Raw genomic sequence first — 21,313 nt, 5'->3', positions numbered from 1 at the left:
ATATAACTACATGAGCACCTAAATTATATGTTCAGTTATTAAATAACTTCAGCTGTCCATTGAAACAGGGTTTGGTTCCTTTTCTGAAAAATCATTGGAGAAAACCCCTCTATTTTTAGGTCATTTTTGCATTTTTTACTATCATTTTCTTGTTTTTTATCAATCAACTCTTTATGCTTCTGACAAGAAGAGCTGTTCAATCAGTTTAGAGCAAGCTTATTAAAAATGTTTTCCCTGGTTATCAAAAAGTATTTAAAAAAAGAGGAATATATTATTTTTCTGGGATTTCAAGACAGATAAAGGTATTAAACAATGTTATTGATAAATGAGTTGCTATGGCTATTAAACAATTGTTTTTTAAGCCAAAAACACCTGATCAGAAAAGTTAGAAATGTAATATATAGACTTTAAGACTATATTTGAGGGGTGGGGGAAAAGATATTTGCATTGGACATTGGGGAAAGGTTGTGGAGGGCAGCAAACAAAACACAGATCCCCAATATGTTATTCAGTTCTTTATAGAGCAGCAATTACATCTTCATAATAAACACCAATGCAAACTCTAACCCACAAATAACCATATCCAAACTGTGGTCAGGCACTGATATAGCACTGAAAGGAAAAAATAACTTTATCAAAGATTTTTTAAGAAAATGGTAGTTTTCGTGACTGTAGCTACTGAAGAAGTAAATCATTATTTAACTCTTGAAACTTTTTGACAGCCCTTTCACAACACATGTACAGGGCAGGAGAGGCTGGCAGAAATTAGCAGAAATATTAAGGGCTTTCATGTGTTTTTTCTTGACATTTTGTACTTGGCCTTTCTCATCAAGTTTATGTATTGTAACCATTGTAAACTCTGGGGAGACTGACCAATATCATTAAAATTGTGAAATAATTTCCACTATAAGCTTTCATCTGAGGACTTAACATTTATAAATAATTCTTATTTGGTTGAAATTTTCCACATTTAGGTCCTATCCACATGCAATTTCTCTGGTTATTTTGGAAAACATGGAAGATTTTTTTTTAACTGTTTAAAGGTAAAGACATGAAAATATTCATTCTCTGATTTATTGTGTTGAAAACTTTTAATACATATTCCAGATGTTTTAAACTTCAGGAATTTAAAATTCTAAACAATACATTAGAAAAAATTTATTTTAAATTTTTAAAGCAATAGTAAATTTTTTAATAAATGAAATGATTAAAATTATAGATCAAAATCATACAGAAAGAATCTTTCCTACTAATATAAATGCAAAATAACTGGTGATAACATATGTAGAGAAATTATAATTGTATTTCTTGTACATAACCTTCATCCATAATGTAAGAAAAATAAATTAAACACAAATGACTTGTCATTGGTCAATAAAAAATGTTCATATTCAGTAAAATTATATTCAAATGTAAAGATTTAAAGATGTAAATATTTGGGTGCACATGACCTGTGGCAAGATTGGGACTACCCCCCGCTGATCAGTGAGTGTTTGCCCTGGTGCCTGGGACCTTTGGCCAGGCTAGAGACAGCTTGCCTCTCTCCCCCAGACCACAAACCTTGCAAATGCACGAAATAGTCTAACTTACCCATATAGGCCCAGTCAGCCCAAACCTAACACTCAATTTCCCCATATAATCCACAGCCCATAAAACAGGATAGCAAAACACTGAAGCAGCTTGTAATATCCCTATCATACTTAGACAAAACACTTGGCTAAGTAAAAATAAATTCTAAATTGAATATACCTCTAATACAAGTGCTTTCAAGTACCTCTAATACAATCAGTACAGCAGACAACTTTATTAAACAATCATAAAACTCAACATTGAAAACCACTAGATGCAAAGAAATATGGAAGACACTAGCAGCTGGGGAAATGAAGAGAAATCCTATTAAATTTCCAAGTCCACCAAACACATGAGCCCAAAAGATGAGTATCTAAAGGCAACAATGAATGCCCTAGCAATGGAAATTCAGGAATCATTAACCTGTGAGATTAAGAAATCTATAGATGAACAATTCGGCCAACTCAAAAAAAAAATGTTTTGAAACAGATGAAAGAATCCATACTATTGGAGACTAAGGGAAATGAAAAACATGTTAGCAAGCCATAATATCAGATTACACAGTTAGAAGAACGCATAGAGGAACTTGAAAAAAAAAAACTACAAAATAACAATGACAAAGAAGTCAATAAGAGAGCAAGAGACAAAACATTGGAAGAAAGAGTTAAATACCTAATGAACAAAGATAAAAGAAATAACTTACAAATTGTAGGAATACCAGAAAGGGAGGAAAAAGGGAAAGGAAAAAAGCAAGTAGTGAGGAAATTAATAGCAGAGAATTTCCCCACACTCTGGAAAGAGACACCAGTACAAATCCAGGAGGCAAAAAGAGTCCCTAATAAAATAGACCCTAACAGACCAACAACAAGACATATAGTAATACAACTGGCAAAAAACAAACAAAAGAAACACAAAGAGAAGGACGAATTCTTTAAAGCAATAAGGGAAAGACAAACCCTCAAATACAAGGGAAGGGACATAAGAATAAAACCAGACCTCCCATTTGAAACAATTCAAGCAAGAAGACAGTGGAGTGACATATTTAAACTACTGAATGAAAGAAACTTCCAACCTAGAGTACACTACCCAAAAAACTCATTTTTATGGGAAGGAGAACTAAAAGCATTCTTAGACAAAAAAGAACTCACACTATTTGTGCTAACCAAACCATCTCTAAATGAACTTCTCAAAGATGTCCTACACAATCCAACCCCCCAATTGTAACAACAACCCCTCTACTCAATATAATTGCACAACAACCCTCTCTGGCTGTAATCTCCTTAATTGTCAACAGGCTAAATTCTCCCATTAAAAGACACAGAGTAGAGAGATAGGTCAGAAAACAAAAACTAGGTATCTGTTGTCTCCAAGAAACACACCTTTAAAAAAAAGGACAGGCACAGGCTTAGAATTAAAGAATAGAAATAAATTATTCAAGCCAATGGAAAACAAAATAAAGCTGGGACAGCCATTCTTATATCAGACCAAATTGCATTCAACCTCAAGAAAGTGCTCAGAGACCAAGAGGGTCACTACCTACTGATCAGGGGAACATTAGACCAAGAAGTACTAACTCTTGCTGGGCAAGCCGGTGAGTTGGGTTCCATGGTGGAGCTTGAAGGTACCCTAGGCCTTCCCCCATTATCCATTCAGCTCCTTAGGGAGGGTCTGGGTGGGGCTCTGAACTTCTGGCCTCCCAGCTTCTTGAAGGATCTCTCCTTCCTGGGAGCCGGGAGTCTAGCAGGAGGAGGTTTGGCAGGCCCCCGCTATGCTGGAGGCCTGCTTGACCAGGCCTAGTGGGGGTGTGGGACTTAGGTAACCCCAGCACCCCTCTACCGCCTTAGGGAGGGTCTGGGTGGGGATCTGAACTTCTGGCGTCCCAGTTTCTTGAAGTCACTGGTAATCTCTCTCCAGTCTAAATTTTCAAAACCGCGCGGGGGCAATAGCACAAGAAACATTAATAGTACTCACACAAGAAACATTAATAGTACTCACTATCATTGAATTATGTTTTTATGTATGCAGAATGTCCATTTTGTACTCTGCCCTTTTGCATACCCCTATATAAGTTCATATTTCTCTTTAACTTCTTTAACTCCTATCATCATTACTCCTCATTTACCCTTTCTAACTTAATTACTGTAGAGTCCTAAGTCACAGACCAAAGTGGTGCCCTGGAGTTAACACCCACCCAACTATTTCAAAAGGCATAAAAGAGACACATACCTTTTCAACATTTTATGGGTGTTTTCTTTGACATCTATAAACTTTTGCTGAGTATTTTCCTATACAGTGATGATCCCCCCCCCCAATGTTTTTTATCTTCTCTTTGTGAACTGCTCAATATGGAATTTGTTGTGAAAGAATTCCTCAGTATAATACTTATGTTTGAACCAAGTCATGGGTCTTGTCCGAAATGTTCTTACGCCCCCATATATCTGATAGCACCACGTGGCTTTATTTCTTGTTTGCTTAGGCACACTAAAATGGGAAAATACTATACATATCAATAAGTTCTTATTTAATAGAGATGGGAACACACAAATCTTGTAGTGCAATGAGACCTTACACCCCGAACATTGACATAAAGACCTGGCACAGGCCTCAGAAGAATGGGCATTCTCCATTCACCCCTTGATCTACAGAAGACATTTACAAAATATCCAAGGTTGTATATAACATCACCTGGAGGCATTCCTTTACCAGGGAAGACCCTACAGCTGCTCTGACAATGATCTACTCAAAAGAGACACCCCTTAACACTGAGAAGACAACAAGAACAATGACCTGCTTACTGGACAGGGCTTGCTGTATTGCCCCTTAATTGTGAGGTTTGTCTATAACATCACCTGGAAGAATCCTCTACCACAGAAGACCCTACCGCTACTCAGACATCATCCTGCTCAAACGACACTTCCCTTAACACTGAGAAGACTTAACAACAACAACTTGCTTACAGGACAGGGCTTCCTGCATTGCCCTTTCATGGTGAGATGAAACGAGAAAACACCCCACATCATGACTTCAATGTAGGACATGCAGATTCCAGAATCTTAATACAGAAACATGATACCAACAACAGAGACTGTGTGAAAAGTGTGTTGGCACTACAGACAATGTCTTGCCTGAGGCCTAGAGCTGGTCTTGTGCCAGGAAACTTCAGGGGGTAGGATCTCTTTGTATTTAGGCCAAGGTTACTCCTTTCCATGCCTCTCATATTTTGGTGGGCCTATGCAAACAATTGCGACTCTAAAACACCGTTTTTACTGTGCTCCTTTGACTCTAATCCTTAAAACGCACCCACTTAAAATTTGAGGTTAACTTAAGCTAATATGCATGTACATGGAAATGTAAAAAATACTATGCCTCTAATGTTTAAGGAGTTACGTAAGTTTGATGGCTTTAGATTGCCTTGTGTGCTGTTAAGAAATATTATAATGTGCTACAATCTGGGGACTGAGGGACAAAGTAATTGCACATGGATTCTGTTTTATTTATCTTAATGTTCTTTGGCTGAAAGTTCAAAGTTAAGATATCAGCAAGGGGACTTCTGAGAATTATGTTATGGGTGATTGTCCCTCCACTGTAACTTTACCTTGTCCTCTTTCTTTGCATCTTTTGTTCTCATAATTCAAAATAAAAAAATTAAAAAAAAAAGAAGGAACCTTCCTCAAGATAGTTACAGATTTCTATAAAAAAAAAAAAAAAAAGCCCACAGCCAACATTATCCTTAATGGCAAAAACTGAAAACATTTCCACTAAGGTCAGAAACTAGGCAAGGCTGCTCACTTTCTCCACTCTTATGTAACATAGTTTTAGAAGTACTAGCAATAGCTATCAGACAAGAGAAGGGAATTAAAGAAATTTAAATAGGGAAAGATGAAGTCAAACTATCTCTTTTTGCAGATGATATGATGATATACATAGAAAATCTTAAAAAGTCCACAGTAAAACTCTTAGAAACAATAAGCCAATACAGCAAAGTGGTTGGCTAAAAAAATCAATACACAAAAGACAGTAGCATTCCTCCATACAAATAAAGAAGTAGAGGAGAAAGACATTAAGGATTCAATCCCATTTAAAATAGTATATAAAAATATCAAATACCTGGTAATCAACCTGACAAGAGAAGTGAAAGACCTACCAGTGATGGCTAACCTTTTTGAGCCCGAGTGCCCAAACCACTGCACAATGCCGGGTCCTCCCAATGGCCTTTCCGGCCCTGTTGCCAGGTGAGCTGCAAAGCAGACATCAGCACACTCGCCTCCCGCCTCACCACATGTCTTAATTGCAGACCCTTTCCCACTTGCCAGTTGCAAGGCCTTCACATGCCACTGCTGGCATGCATACCATAGGTTCACCATCGAAGACTATACTATGAAAACTTCAAGATGCTTCAGAAATGAACTGAGGATGACCTACGGAAATGGAAAAACATCCTCTGCTCATGGGTAGGAAGAATCAACATAATCAAAATGACTATCTTATCTAAATTACTATATAGATTGAATGCAATCCCTATCCAAATTCAGACATCATTTTTTAAGGAACTAGAACAACAAATTATAAAGTTTATCTGGAACCACAAAAGACCTAGTTTAGCCAAATCCTTACTTACAAGAAACTGGGTGGCATTTCTTTACCTAACTTGAAGCTTTATTATAAAGCCATAGTCATCAAAACAGCCTGGTACTGGAACAAAGACAGAGTATCAGACCCGTGGGTTAGAACAGAATATCCAGAGATATACTCAAAAGTATATGGTCAACTGATATTTTATAAAAGATCCAAGAACCTGAAATGGAACAAAGACTGTCTCTTCAACAAATGGTGTTGGAATAACTGTATAATCACCTGTAAGAAACTAAAGATTGATCCATCCCTCACACCCTATACAAAAATCAACTCAAAATGGATTAAAGACCTGGAAATCAGTCCTAAATATATAAAATGCATTGAGGGAAAAATAGGCAGAACACTACAAGACTTATACCTCAAAAAAGTCTTTGTTGATGGAATGCCAATGGCAAGAGTAATAGCATCAAACTTAAACAAATGGGACTACATGAAACTAAAGAGTTTCTGTATGACAAAAGAAAAACTGGCTAAAACTAAAAGACAGCTAACAGAATGGGAACATTTTTCACACTCAACACATCAGACAAAGGATTGATATCTAGGATATATAAAGCACTCAGAAAGGTGAGCCCCACAAAACCCAATAAAGCCATAAAAATGCAGAGAAGAAATAGACAATTTTCCAAGAAGACAGACAAATGGCCAAGAAACACATAAAAATATGCTCACCATCACTTATTGTTAGAGAAATTCAAATTAAGACAACAATGAGGTACCACATCAAAAATAATGGGACTAATCTCTTTTGGCTAGGATGTAGTAAGAAAGGAGCTCTCATTCACTGCTGGTGGAAATGCTGCCTGGTCCAACACCTATGGAAATCAGTTTGGAGGAATCTTAGTGAACTCAGAATTGAGCTGCCATATGATCTTGCAATTGCACTCCTGGGTATCTACCCCCAAGATGGAAGAACATTGATCACAAAGTATGTATGCACTCCACTATTCATCGCAGCACTCAGCACAATAGCCAAGATCTGGAACCAACCTCGATACCCAACTACAGATGAATGGATCATGAAGATTTGGTATTTATCACAGTGGAATACTACATAGCATTTAGAGATGAAACAATCATGGATTTTGCAGCAACATAAATGGATCTTCTAAATATTATGTTAAACAAAGTAAGCCAGAAGAAGAAGGATAAATACAGAATGATAGCACTTCTTTGAGGTATTTAGAACATATACCACATCAACATACTGTAATCCATGAACAAATACAAGGGTTGAAAGGGTAAAAACCCCCAAACACCATAGGTCCCAACATATAATGAGAAGTGTTCAAATGAAATGGAAGGAGTGCAACACAAAGAAGCTATTACCCATTACAACCTAGGGAAACCAGCAATGACAGAAGCAGCAGTGTTGAGTGAACAGACATGTAATCAAACTCTAACCACAATGTCTATTATAATGTCCTAATGTATTTATTCACAGATTCAGGTGCAGAATATAATGGGAAGCTCGGACTCCCACTGCAGTGATTACTAACAATATGCTTTAATACTTTAATTTTACCAAGTACAAAATAACCCTTCAGCTTCTTTGTCCACAGAGGGCCTTGGAAACAAAGGGTGGAAATCCTAATTTTAAACCATAGTGCTCAATCATATTGGTTACCATAAGAAGTGTCCATTATGTCAGTATCTTGATAAAATACTCTAATTTACCCAGTTTCTTTTGTTTATGTCTTCTATTAGGACCCAAAGCAGGTGATCATTCAGACCACTGAAACAGTCAATGGTGCACCAAAGACCTATGTTACAGATCCCACTCACCGAACATGTTTTGGCAAATCACTACTTTCCTTTTTTCTTTCTTTATCTCTTCCCCCTCTACTTCTTTTTCCCCTCTCTCCTTTATCCTTCCCCATAAATTAAATCTATTTAAAAAAATCTAGCTGTCACTTGCTCCATAGGAAAGGTAACACTATACTTAAGATGCAGCAGACATAGGGTAACCACATCCTATAGTCCTCACCAACACATTGCTAAGTTCTCTAGATGCGAAAACTGTGCTTATCCTAAAAAATCTTCAGCCACTATATAACCCTGAAACCTTTACATAGCAAAGACCACCCCCATTAGTGATGAAGAGCCTTGAAAGAGGAAAACCTGCCAATACTGACACATTAGCCCATTCTTCTTTAACATATTTAACCATATTTACTTATTCTTCCTTCCTCTTCTCTATCTTTTGCTTTTCCCCCTTTCTATTCTAAGCCATACCATAACCAATTATTTATCTTTTCTTACTTCAATCATATCTCAAAAGCTCAGACCCAGCCTACGAGGGTCAGGCCTCCAACAACAACCTAGGAATAGAACACTAATGTCTGTCTTTATGTGGGCATGAGTTTGTAGACAGTGGACTCCTCTTTGATTGCCAAACCTAAAATATAAACAAACCATGTTTGTTTGCCTAAACTGTATATTGCCCCTATTATACATTGCCCCTCCCCCTCCAGAAACCCCTCTATTTTCTCATCCCCAATCCTGATCCATCACCCTTCCTTATTTAATCCTCTTTACCCTCAGTTATTAACCCATTAGGTACCAAGACCAATCTCCTGCTTCAATAAACCACCACCAAGCTCCCAAACCAAAGGGACATCCTCCCAGCCCCACATCACATGCCTCGTCAAGAAATTACAACCAACACACCTGCTGACTCATGCTTTATGGCCCCTCTCTTATCCTCCTAATCATGGACTGTTGCATGCCACTGAATCACCCCCAGAAGGACCCCAGACCAAGGACACTTCTCTCGTGGCTACAAATAACTTCACAAATCCAAAAAGACATGATGTGTGATGAAAAACTGCCCTGTTTTTCACCCTCCACAAGAATACCTCAAAAGACTCAATGAGAAAGCCTATATTTTTTTTATGTGTTTAATACTTCCATAAAATACCTCCAATCTGAGAAGATACCAATAATAGTGAGTGGGATGATCCCCTGGTGGGTCGGGTTGATAATCCCATTGTGGATCAGGGCTAATTCCTTTTGAATCAATGGTATGATAGTATACTGGCTGTGAAACAAGGGGAATAGGCCATTTTTCATGCCTTTTTACCATATCCTTTAAAGAGTGGTGATATATATATATAGTAGGAAGTTTGGTATTACTTCTAGGAGGCTTTATTTTACTCTAGTACTAATACATATATCATGCATTATGGAATGTAAAGGCCAGACTCTCTGAAATGACTTCCATATTGGGAAATAAAAGGGCCTTCCAAGTGGTGGTTCATTTTTAAACTAGAACTCATTCACAAGGCCAATAATTCAGTGCTCAGCAGAGAAACCACTATCTGCTGGGACTAATATATCAGAGGAGGGGATATTAAAGATGAGCTAGCTACTGTCTCTTTGGACTTAGGGTCCAAAAGTGGTTCTGTAGGAAAATCCTAACACTTTCCTGCCACAGCTTAACAGACAGATGTAGCACCATTGCCAGCACCCATCAGGAAGATAATCATGCTCCATCTTATGAGGGCATGAAAATGGCCTTACTCGGCCAGTTTAATAACAAATGGGCATCATATGAGCCAATCTCCATGTTATATTTTGTGTTTCTTACTGACTTTAGAGAAAACCAACAAAAGCTATCCAGAAACAAGTTAGAGGTAAAAAAAAAAAACCCACAAAATTTCTAAGACAATTAGCTTTTGAGAATGTCAATTAAGACTGCCAGCCAATCTTGCATCCTATCAGAGAAAGGGGAGATGTTATGGGATTTCTGAGAACTTGTGGAAATGTTGGTTCCATTAAACATAAGGCTTGTGCCAACACCATACAGGCCTATTCTTTATAAAGACAGGCTTAGGAGAATCTGGATGAATTGGGCTATCAATCTAAAGAATACAGAGCTGCCCCAATACCCTCTTTGAAGGGATCACCCAGACCTTGACCAAGATGTGGTAAAGGAAACCAACTGGGCAAGCAACTACCATTATTTGGTAATCCTGACTCAAATTAGGGCAGATAATTTAATTGTGGTAAATTGGGACATTTTGATAGAAACTGCAGGACTATTCCTGGACATATATTCTCGAGACTAAGACCCAGTCATCCTGTCTCAAAAAACTGGGCAGCCCTCCACATCATCAGAGGACATTCTCATCTGTGTCTCCTCCTAGCCCAGTCCAACAAGACTGAGATCAATAGATTCACTGAAACCTGGTACATGGAAATTGTACTATAGATATCCCCTGCCCTGAGACAGAGACCCTAACAATGGTCCAGTGCCCCTAAAATTAAAATCTGTCAAAAAGAGGCTAAACCTACCAGGTATTATAAATCTGCTAATAGAGAGAAACATCCTAATTAGTAAGGAACTTGTTCATGTAGTGATAATAGATTTTGAATATGTTGAAGAAATAATAACTGTAATTTCTTTCTTTTTTTTTTTTTTTTTTTTGGTTACACCCAGCAGTGCTCAGGGGTTACTCCTGGCTCTATGCTCAGAAACCACTCCTGGAAGGCTCGGGGGACCATTTGGGATGTTGGGATTCTAACCATCATCCTTCTGCATGCATGGCAAATGCCTTACCCCATGCTATCTCTCCGGCCCCAATAACTGTAATTTTCGTGCCAACTGTTTATACTATTAAAAAGGAAGAGTGCATTACCCAGCTTCTTTTACTCCTCTTTGTAATTACCTGGCCAATCTGATTGCCCTAGGATTGGAAGCTTCAGTAGCATCAACTCCTTATAATCTTTTTATGGCATTTTTTCTCTAAGCTTAGGCCAAGTGGCCATTTATAACCCTTGATATTCAAGGGAAGAAATTTAAAGTTCTGTTTGGCATTGATGCTGATGTTCTTGTCACTTCTTCACAGCTCTGACTCTGTAATTGGGCCATGCAAAAAATACTTTATGATCTACAAGAAATAGGTTAATTTCCTTTTTTCTCTGTCCAACAGAATGCTAGATGGCTGAAATGCTTTGGTCCAAAAGAACAGGTGGCAACCTTCCAACCATATGTAGCTCTCCTGTCCTGAAACTATGGGGTCGAGGCCTACATAATCAGTGCCATGATAATTATCATATTCCTCCACCAGCTCCCTCTCTAGCCACTAATTAAGGAGCCACATCTTTTTAATTGGGGCCGCTGTAGTTCAGCACCCTTCACCTTTCTAGGATTCAGTGAAAAGTATATGATCCTTAGTGGATGCTGCAGTAGCCCTTTAAAAACACAAACTTAAAGGTGTTAATATACTTTATAGTGAAACATCTTAAACTGGGACATATTAAATCCTCATTTTTAGAATGGAACTTTCCTATTTTTGTTATACAAAAAAGTAGGACAAATGACAGTTGTTAATTGGCTTAAAGAATGTTAATTCTGGGGCTGAGCAGTGCCTTGTGCACTCTAGTCTAGGATGGAACACAGTTCCATCCCCCAGCATCTCATATGGTCCCCCAGGCCAGGGGCGATTTCTGAGCATAAAGCCAGGAGTAACCCCTGAGCATCACTGGGTTACCAAAACCAAACAAACGAAGAATATTAATTCTATTATGGTTCCCATGGGCTCATTACAAACAGCCTTCCAAACCCACTGGTTATTCCTAAAGATTGGATATTGATTGTAATAGACCTAAAACACTGCTTTTATAACATATCTATACACCCAGAGGACTGTAACTATTTTGCATTTTCCATCCCTTTCTTAAGTACTGGCTTCTTCTGTGTAAATTCAGGTGGACAGTTTTATCTCAGGGAATGACCAGCTCACCTACCATATGCCAATATTTTGTTGATATTGTTTTACAGCTTGCTCGTGCAAGGTTTACCCATTCTTATATTATTCACTATATAAATAATATCTTAATTGCCTGTTATAATGACAGGCAGCTTCAGATATAACTTGAGGCTATGATGACTTGCCTGGCAGAATCTGGTTTACAGAGTGCAACAGAGAAAATTCAGAAAATGCCACTGTTGAATATTTGGGCTTTGTTCTGGAATGCACTACAGTGCCTCCACATTTAATCTCCACTTATCAGAAAGATATCAAAACTTTTAATGACTTTCAACTGTTGCAAACATTAATAGATACCTCCAAACCTTTGGAATCCCCAATTCTAAGCTCATCATTCTATTCCTCACCATGAGGGGACTCCACACTGTATAGGCAAGGAACATAGACCTCAAAGCTCAAAAGGAATTAGACTTTTTTCATGGACCAGCTCCAAAAGTCCTCTCTTTCCAGATTCACCTTGGAGATAAAGTATAGTTATTGATCATTCCAATCGCCAAATCTGCAACTGTTCTCCCCATAGCTCAATTATTGTCACATTAGAATGGCTCTGTTTAAGTAACAAACAAGGTCTGCAGACAAATGAATTATGGCAAATGGATGTTATATATGTTAAACTTTTCCCAAACATACCATATATTCATGTAATTGTTGGCACTCATTATTGGTTCATATGGGCTAGCCCTATTACTGGTTGCTTATTCCTTTTTCCTAACATCATTTTTATGTCATTGGTGTTCTCCATACCATCAATTCTGATAATGGCACAAGCTACAATATTGAAACTTTTCAATTATTTTACAACAAATGGCAAATCAAAAATGTTACTGACATCCTTTACAATCCTTAAGAACCAGAATTGTTGAATGTACTTACAGAACTATCAAAACTCATTATTAAAATATAGGAAAGAAGACATTACACCACTTGACTGTATATCATTAACACTATTTTTACTAAGCTTCTTGAATCTATGCCAAGGAAAGCCCACACAGCTACTGAAAGACATTTTTAAGAAACAGGTTCACAAATAGTTAATTCGCCTTGACTAAGAATAAATAGCTGGAAGTCTACCCACTTGAGGGAAAGTATATGCTTATATTTCTACAGATGGCAGCCCCACGAAGAAATTATGGATCCTATTATGCCTTGTCAGAAGCAGAACACTTACAAAAAATGAAACCAAGTCACAGATTTCTGCTGAATGGGATAAGGAACCCTATAACATAAAGAGTTCCTGCTCCTCCCCAGATCTAGCGCAAGAGAACAAGAAAAGGAAACCAGTAGTGACTTTAACAGTTAATAAGGCCAACTAGCCAACATGTCACCCTAAAGCAGAGATCACTGGGATTAGGAGTAATCAGTTTCAAAATTTTAGTTCTGTTTTTTGGGGAACTAGCCCAGCTCTCAATGGACTTCATATCTTCAGAAACACTTGTTCAAGATTATAATGTCTGTGTAACGCTCCATGTTTGGTTGATTATTTTATCCAAAACCATTATCAAGATGATATTAACAGGCCAAATCTGTTGAGTCATAAATTTAAAGTGGCAAAAGAATGTGGCCTCATTTTGAAAGCACTGGGCAGGAGAGCACAGGCATACTAGCCCAAAATACTTTAAGATAACTATGGGAAGGTCAATGACAAATTTGCAGGGCATAGCCAACAAGATTCACATGAACTACTTCTATTTCTGCAGAATGATCCCATGAAGACTTGAACAAAGCAGATAGGCAGAAGAGACACACACACACAACAAAATAATGAACATCTTTATGCAGAGTATGCTTGGCAGAGATACAAGCAGCTCAATCAACTTATTATTTTTACACTTTTCAATGTCAATTCAAACCCAGAATCCAGTGCCTTACCTGTCACAAAAAGTCTCAGACATTTGAGACTGTTATTCTTCTATAACTGCCATTAGTGCCCACAAGCAAATGTTCACTCCAGAATTGCCTCAAGTTATTTTCCAAAGAAATAAAACTGACAGAGAACAGGTTTTTTTTTAAATTTATTTAAACACCTTAATTACATACATGATTGTGTTTGGGTTTCAGTCATGTAAAGAACACCACCCATCACCAGTGCAACATTCCCATCACCAATGTCCCAAGTCTCCCTCCTCCCCACCCGACCCCCGCCTGTACTCTAGACAGGCTCTCCATTTTCCTCATACATTCTCGTTATTAGGACAGTTCAAAATGTAGTTATTTCCCTAACTAAACTCATCACTCTTTGTGGTGAGCTTCCTGAGGTGAGCTGGAACTTCCAGCTCTTTTCTCTTTTGTGTCTGAAAATTATTATTACAAGGGTGTCTTTCATTTTTCTTAAAACCCATAGATGAGTGAGACCATTCTGCGTTTTTCTCTCTCTCTCTGACTTATTTCACTCAGCATAATAGATTCCGTGTACGTCCATGTATAGGAAAATTTCATGACTTCATCTCTCCTGACAGCTGCATAATATTCCATTGTGTATATGTACCACAGTTTCTTTAGCCATTCGTCTGTTGAAGGGCATCTTGGTTGTTTCCAGAGTCTTGCTATGGTAAATAGTGCTGCAATGAATATAGGTGTAAGGAAGGGGTTTTTGTATTGTATTTTTGTGTTCCTAGGGTATATTCCTAGGAGTGGTATAGCTGGATCATATGGGAGCTCGATTTCCAGTTTTTGGAGGAATCTCCATATCGCTTTCCATAAAGGTTGAACTAGACGGCATTCCCACCAGCAGTGGATAAGAGTTCCTTTTTCTCCACATCCCCGCCAACACTGTTTATTTTCATTCTTTGTGATGTGTACCATTCTCTGGGGTGTGAGGTGGTACAGAGAACAGGTTTTATTTTTTTCAGTCACTGAAGAAAGCAGTCTAAAAAAGATAAATTTTGGAAATTACACCTAATACATTTTAAATGCTTTTCCTATGAGGGAAGATGAATACAAAAATTATAGACCTATATGGACTTCCTCTTGGAAAACCTTGACTTGTCACAGTGTTATTGATTCTAGGAACAACTCCATAAAATATAACTTATTTTCTGCTTGAATCATTATTGTGAAATAGACAGGTCATTACAATGCTTACTGTAAAAATGAAGTGAGATTAGGCTGGTTTACGTTGGCATCCCCACCTCTTCTTTGAAATCTTCAGCAGCTTATATTTCTCTTTTATGTTTCAATGGGGCCTACAGGAACATATTTAAAAGAAGTCTGTAATAATGTTTGAATGCTTTTGTCCACAGAATTTTCTGGAGAAGATATTTGGATACCATAAACTCTCATTATGGTGTTCATTATAAGAATGTTTTAGTAACTTATTTTCAAACTAGTATTTCTGCAATAACATTCTAATGTTTTTATTCACAGAAGTCTCTGTACAAGGAAGTTGGAGGGCCCAGATGCACATTACACTGTCTACACTCTAAACTTACATTACATTGATTATTATAAGAATATTTTAGCAATGCTCTTTCAATTCAATACATCCACTAAAATGTACTAATATTTTTACAGAAATATATGGGAAAGGAACTGAGTACTGTACTCACACTACAGTGCTGAATGCACTTAACTACAGTTCTCATTTTAAGAATGCTTTAACAAATTATTTTCAATAATTATGAAATTAATTATGTCATCAAAATGTTCTGTTTTATTTTCCAAATAAATCTATGAATAAGGAACTTGAATGCTATAGGCTCTTATTACAGTGCTTATTATAAGAATGTTTTGGCAACTTATTTTTAATTTAAATATGTCTGCAAAAATGTTCTAATGCTTATGTTCACAGAACTTTATGAAAAAGGAATCCCTGAATTCACACTACAGTACTCTTAACTCTTATTACAGTGATCAGTATAATAATGTCTTAACTAATTATTTTCTATTTAATTATGCAAAAATAATATTTAATTATTCAAAAATATTCCGTTTTTGTCTACAGAAATTTATGGACAAGGAACTTGGATGCCATAGACTCTTATTACAGTGCTGATTTTAATAATATTTTGGAACTTATTTTCAAATTAAGTATGTCTGCAATTATGTCCTAATGCTTTGTTCACAAAATTTTATGCAAAAGGAACTTGGATACTCTAGACTCATAATACAGTACTCATTGTTCTAGACACATGTTACAATTATTAGTATAAGATAGTTTTACAACTTTGAAAAAAAATGACTGTGATATTCTTAAGACAGGATATGAAAAAGCTGATTGGTTTGAGAATGATGTATGTATAGTCTAACCTATAACACTTTTACAACCAAGTCCATGAGCAGTGATTCCCAGGAATTAGCTATGACAGTAACTGGCTTAAAATTTTCTCACCACTTTACTTGATAACTTTATATTTATGAAACGCTTGGTCTCATCCCCATTTACCACCCTAGATGGGTCAGTCTTATGGATTAACATATTGATTGATCTTCTATGTATGTGTGCACATGTGCGTGTATATGGTGGCTACCTTTGTCCGTTTAATGTCTGTGTTGCACATAGTTCTTCTATTTGCCTTTTCCCCTGCCTTTCACTCTGCAAAACCTTTTTCATTGTTTCCCTATGCTCATATATCCTAGATTTGTTGCTTTCCCCAACTAAATCTCCACAGCTCTACACCCCTTATGTCTGGAGCACTGCCCCACCTGAACCCTTTCCACTTCTCATCACCACGGACTGCTGCCCATGACCAGAATCCCGCGACCAGAATTGGCTTTTTGAGTGCCTTGGCTCAAGGACTTATCTCGGCTCATGACTCCACCCAGCAGCTGCAGAACATTTCCATCGCCTCCCTGACTGACATCAACCGACAAATCACCTCATTGACTGATGCAATAATCCAGATTCTATCCATCTTGGATATATTCAGCAGACAAAGGAGAAATACGTGTGTTTCTTTATGTGTATTTCTGTATTGGAATGCAGTATTGCTCCTTTGGACTTGTTCAGTAGAAAATATTAGAGGATAAGTGTACTTATTTGTGTTTTTCCAGAAGGTGTTGTTATTACTCTTATGTATCAGGAATTATAGAGCCTGACATCAACTGAGGGATAGAGATACTACAACCTAGCCTTTATAGTTCCCTGGCTACTACTGTAGCATTATCCATTTTTCTTTTTGCCTAGACCCAGAAAAGTGTGGGAAATCTTATATAAAAGAGAAGTTCCTGTCTATTAGGGATAGAACTTCACAATGTGTATGCTGCACATGGGCCTTTAACCCTGAACATTTGTCATACTGTCATTTGTCAGACTTAAGCTTCAGTTTTCTGAGATCAGCTGCACACTCCCAAACTTTGGGTTCAATCACCAGAACCTAGGATAAGTTTCAAGCCATCCTGGCAACAAAGAATCCAGGGCATGCTTTGTGACTCCTGGCAACAACTGGAAAACTAGGGCATGCTTTGTGACACCCCAGCAATGACATAGGACTTATGAAGAACCCAAGGAGTTTAATTATAGAGCCTGATTACAGCCACCACCATGAGAACTTTTTCCAGGACCTAGAGAAATATTCTTTGAGGTTAGACAAACTTAGACTGCCTGAAGCCTGCAACTGGAAATATGATCAAATGCTTCCTGAGAAAGGTTATCCTGCTTTTTTGGCTAAAAGGTTTTTTTCTCTTTTATTTTCCCAGTTTTTAATGTGCCTATGCAAAATACAGTCACCCTTTCAGTTACTCTCTCATATTTTTGCATTTTAGTAAAGGGGAGATGTTGGATAAACCAGGCTCACACTTAAATATGATGTCTTTTACATGTTAAAGACCCACCTGGGTGAGAAGAACTTCTAGCAAGGTTCTCACCCTTACCCATTTCACATCCATGGGGGTGACCTGATCTTCCCAAAAATACTGCAATTCTTGCTGGCCTCTCTCATTCCACCTGGTGGAAAGTTCTTCTGGCATGTGTTTTATCTGTCTTCACCCTCATTTGTATTTTTTCCTTTGGTGGCCCTGCTCCAGATCTGCTTACCCCATCCCCATAGGATTATGGTTTGTTTATTTATTTATTTATTTACAGATTATAAATTTTGTTTGTGAGCTATTAATCTAAAAATCTTCATTATTTTGTAACATTATGTCTACAGTCTCCCTCTTCTCAATATTAATCTTATTATTAAGGCTATTTCATTGGTAAATCAAGCTCTCTCCCATTTTAATGTTTTTGAAGGTTTTTAAATATATAAATAAATTGAATATTTTGAACTCTGAAGGTATCATATCTTTGGAAACTAAAAACATGTTCTTGGGGCTGGCAAGGTGGCGCTAGAGGTAAGGTGTCTGCTTTGCAAGTGCTAGCCAAGGAAAGGACCATGGTTCGATCCCTGGCGTCCCATATGGTTCCCCCCAAGCCAGGGGCAATTTCTGAGCACTTAGCCAGGAGTAACCCCTGAGCATCAAACGGGTGTGGCCCGAAAAAAAAATTGTTCTGGGAAGCCCATCTTAAGTAACCTGGCTATTTCATCCATTCTTTGGTATGCCATTCAATGGCTGTGTGGAGCTATTCATAAGGGACCAGAGGCATTACTTCTATACATGCACTTTGACCTAGTAGTGGCCCTCCAGGGCATGTAACTGTTGATATAACAGAGAGGAAACAGGCTCTTAAAGTGTATTGACTTAACCTGGTTCCCACAGAGCTGCAGAGGAAAAGAGTCCATGCTTGAACTTGTATCTTTGATTACAAATCGAGTGCTCTTGTTCTCCTGCAACAAATCCAGCCTGTGACTACTGTTTATATTCATTATTGTTTCTTCCAACTTGTTAAAGGAAATAGCTCAAAGAACAGTACATTCTAGACTGTGGTGGTTTCCTCCCAGCCCTCTGTCAGCCATGCAGAATGTTCCCAGTGTTGCCACCAGTCATGAGCAGCTGCCAGCCTGGTTCCCTTGTGAATGATCAGCTTCTGGGCAAAGTCCTGCTGAGATTGGCTGTCTGAGGCCTCTAAACCAGGTGGCCCATTTCCCAGCTCTGTTGTTAGCCAATTCCAAGAGTTTCCCCTGAAGTCATGAGTTCTGACTATAGCTTTTTCTAGATCTTTTTCTCATTAACATTTTTCACATACTTGTAGCTTTTAATTGTCATTGAAAAGCATTGTGGTCAAATAGTTTCTCACTGTTCTCCCAACTGGGGTAGGCAAGGACACATCTGAGCAAAGGCAAAGTTTCACTATTTTTTGCTGCTGAGCCTGGGTCTTAGCCTCATGGCAAAGGAGAATTTTGTGGAATTGTAACAGGGTGGGTGCTTGTCTGAATGGATCAACAGAAAACCCAGAGGGATACCTAGAAGGATATAGTCTTGCATCCTACTTCCTTGGTTCACTTCCCAGCATTTCAGAAGCCCACAACATGGCAACAAGAAAGGTTATTAGCAATACTGAAATAATACAATAAATCCAATAAAATAATATAACAAATAAAACAAATAAAGTAACACTTTATAGAATTTTATTCAATCCTTCTGAATATAAAATAATAATTAAAACACAAGTTATGGAGCCGAGATAGTAACTGGGGTAAAGCATATGGTAGACTCAGCTTTGATTCTCAGCACTCCTGAGTTGTTCTAGGAGTAATTCTTGAGAACTTCTCAGGGTGGCACCAAAGAAAACAACCCAAAACTAAGAAACAATAGCCCTACACCAATAATTTAAAGTTGCTACTAGTAGACATATTCTATTCAATTTTATTTATATTTAACATGATAAATGCTACACATATTCTATATATTTTTATGAGCTTGTAAATATGTACACACTTTGGATACCATTACTACAACTTCAAAGCTATCCACCAGGCTCTATGTGTCCCCTGCTTACCTTAAGAGATAAGAAGTTTGGTCATGAAAGCACCTCCTATATTTTTTTCAGAGCATAGTACTGTAAAAAACAAGAACTAAGTTGTCTGGCGTATAGCTAATACTTTTTCTCCTTGGAGCTGTGACTTTATACCTTTTTAGTAGTTTCCCTTCTCCATTATTTTCCTCTACTTCTCATAATGTATAATCAAGCAGTACTTATCCTCATCAAATGCTACTACCTTTAGATGCTTCTATTTTGTAAATGACAAGATCTCCCTTCACGAAGGCCGAATAATATCTAGTTGTTACCTACATAGTCAATATATGTTTATCAGATATGGTCACATTTTCTTTATCCTTACATTAGTTTGTGGACATTTGAGTTTGTTTTAATCTTTTAACTATGGTAGATGAACACATGAACATTGAGTGAAGGTATCTCTTTAGGATCCTGCTTGAATTCTTTTGGACAACTGATATAAGGGTTAAAATAAACAGAATAAGGAGATAAGATTTAATATATATTAAATTATAGGTCTAGAAGATAATAGAGTAAATAAAGATATATCACAATATTCAATAAAATAATGGTCAAATATCTCTGGATAAAATATTCTTATATTTGCAAAGTCTAAATAATCCTAAGCAAAATTGAAAACAAAGTGCAACACTGTTTTATGGTGAAAGAGCCAACCATTAAACCACAAGTAAAACAATATAGGAACAAAGATAGGCATTCATAGAAATCGATGGAATTATTGATAAAGTTCAACATAGTAATAGACTTGATGCTGTAACTAATCAGAAGATAAGCATGAACACTGGATAAGGGCTCGAAGAACTTATCAGCACAGTTTTTTGTGTGTACTGACTGAAACTTTATTATGAAAAAAAAACACTTTGGATTCACTGTCCACTCAACTGTACCTAAAATACTTATAGTATTTATTTAAGTATTGGTATAATGTTCTTTCTGAATTGGAATGTCCTAATAGCTGTTTTTTATGTTGAACTCAACTCAGTGACCCAAAGTCATAAAAGATGTGCCAAGGAACATGAGAGATTCCACCATTTTAGAAACTTTAAAATCAATCCCAAATCCAACATTTATGTTGGACTTTCTTAAAGTTGGACTGAATTTTAAATAAAATAGCAACAGCCAAGACAATGGGCATTTTCCCCTCTGGCAGTAGCACAATGAGAGCACAGTTGATACTCAGCCCAGAACATTCCAAGTGAAGTAACAGCAGGAAGGAAACACTCAAGCTGAGATAATTTTCATTTACTATATGACAGGTTGTTCTAACCTTCAAAAGTTAACCTCTTCAGTATGATCTGGATAGATTGGAATAAGGAGAGCATTACAAGTCATTTGAGCCAGATTCTGCAATATTGGATATTCTTTGACAGTTTTGGAATATGACCCACATTATATAGTCTTTTTATATAGGCTCAGGTTGTTAGATCCTGAGCAAGTTCTGGACCTCAGTCAGGCTGGCCAGAGGTTATCTGGTTGCTGGGGTCCGTTGTGACATGCC

General features: G+C 37.4%; 1 pseudogene; it reads left to right on the top strand.

Moving 5' to 3' along the window:
• The first annotated feature begins 5,760 nt into the window (after positions 1–5,760).
• Positions 5,761–15,021, top strand: LOC126029833 (ubiquitin carboxyl-terminal hydrolase 8-like; annotated as a pseudogene).
• The last annotated feature ends 6,292 nt before the right edge of the window (positions 15,022–21,313 follow it).

This window comes from Suncus etruscus, chromosome 15 (genome assembly GCF_024139225.1).
Source record: "Suncus etruscus isolate mSunEtr1 chromosome 15, mSunEtr1.pri.cur, whole genome shotgun sequence".
NCBI classification, from domain to species: Eukaryota; Metazoa; Chordata; class Mammalia; order Eulipotyphla; family Soricidae; genus Suncus; species Suncus etruscus.
Note: the sequence above shows the minus strand (reverse complement) of the source record. Positions and strands in the feature narration are given on the sequence as shown.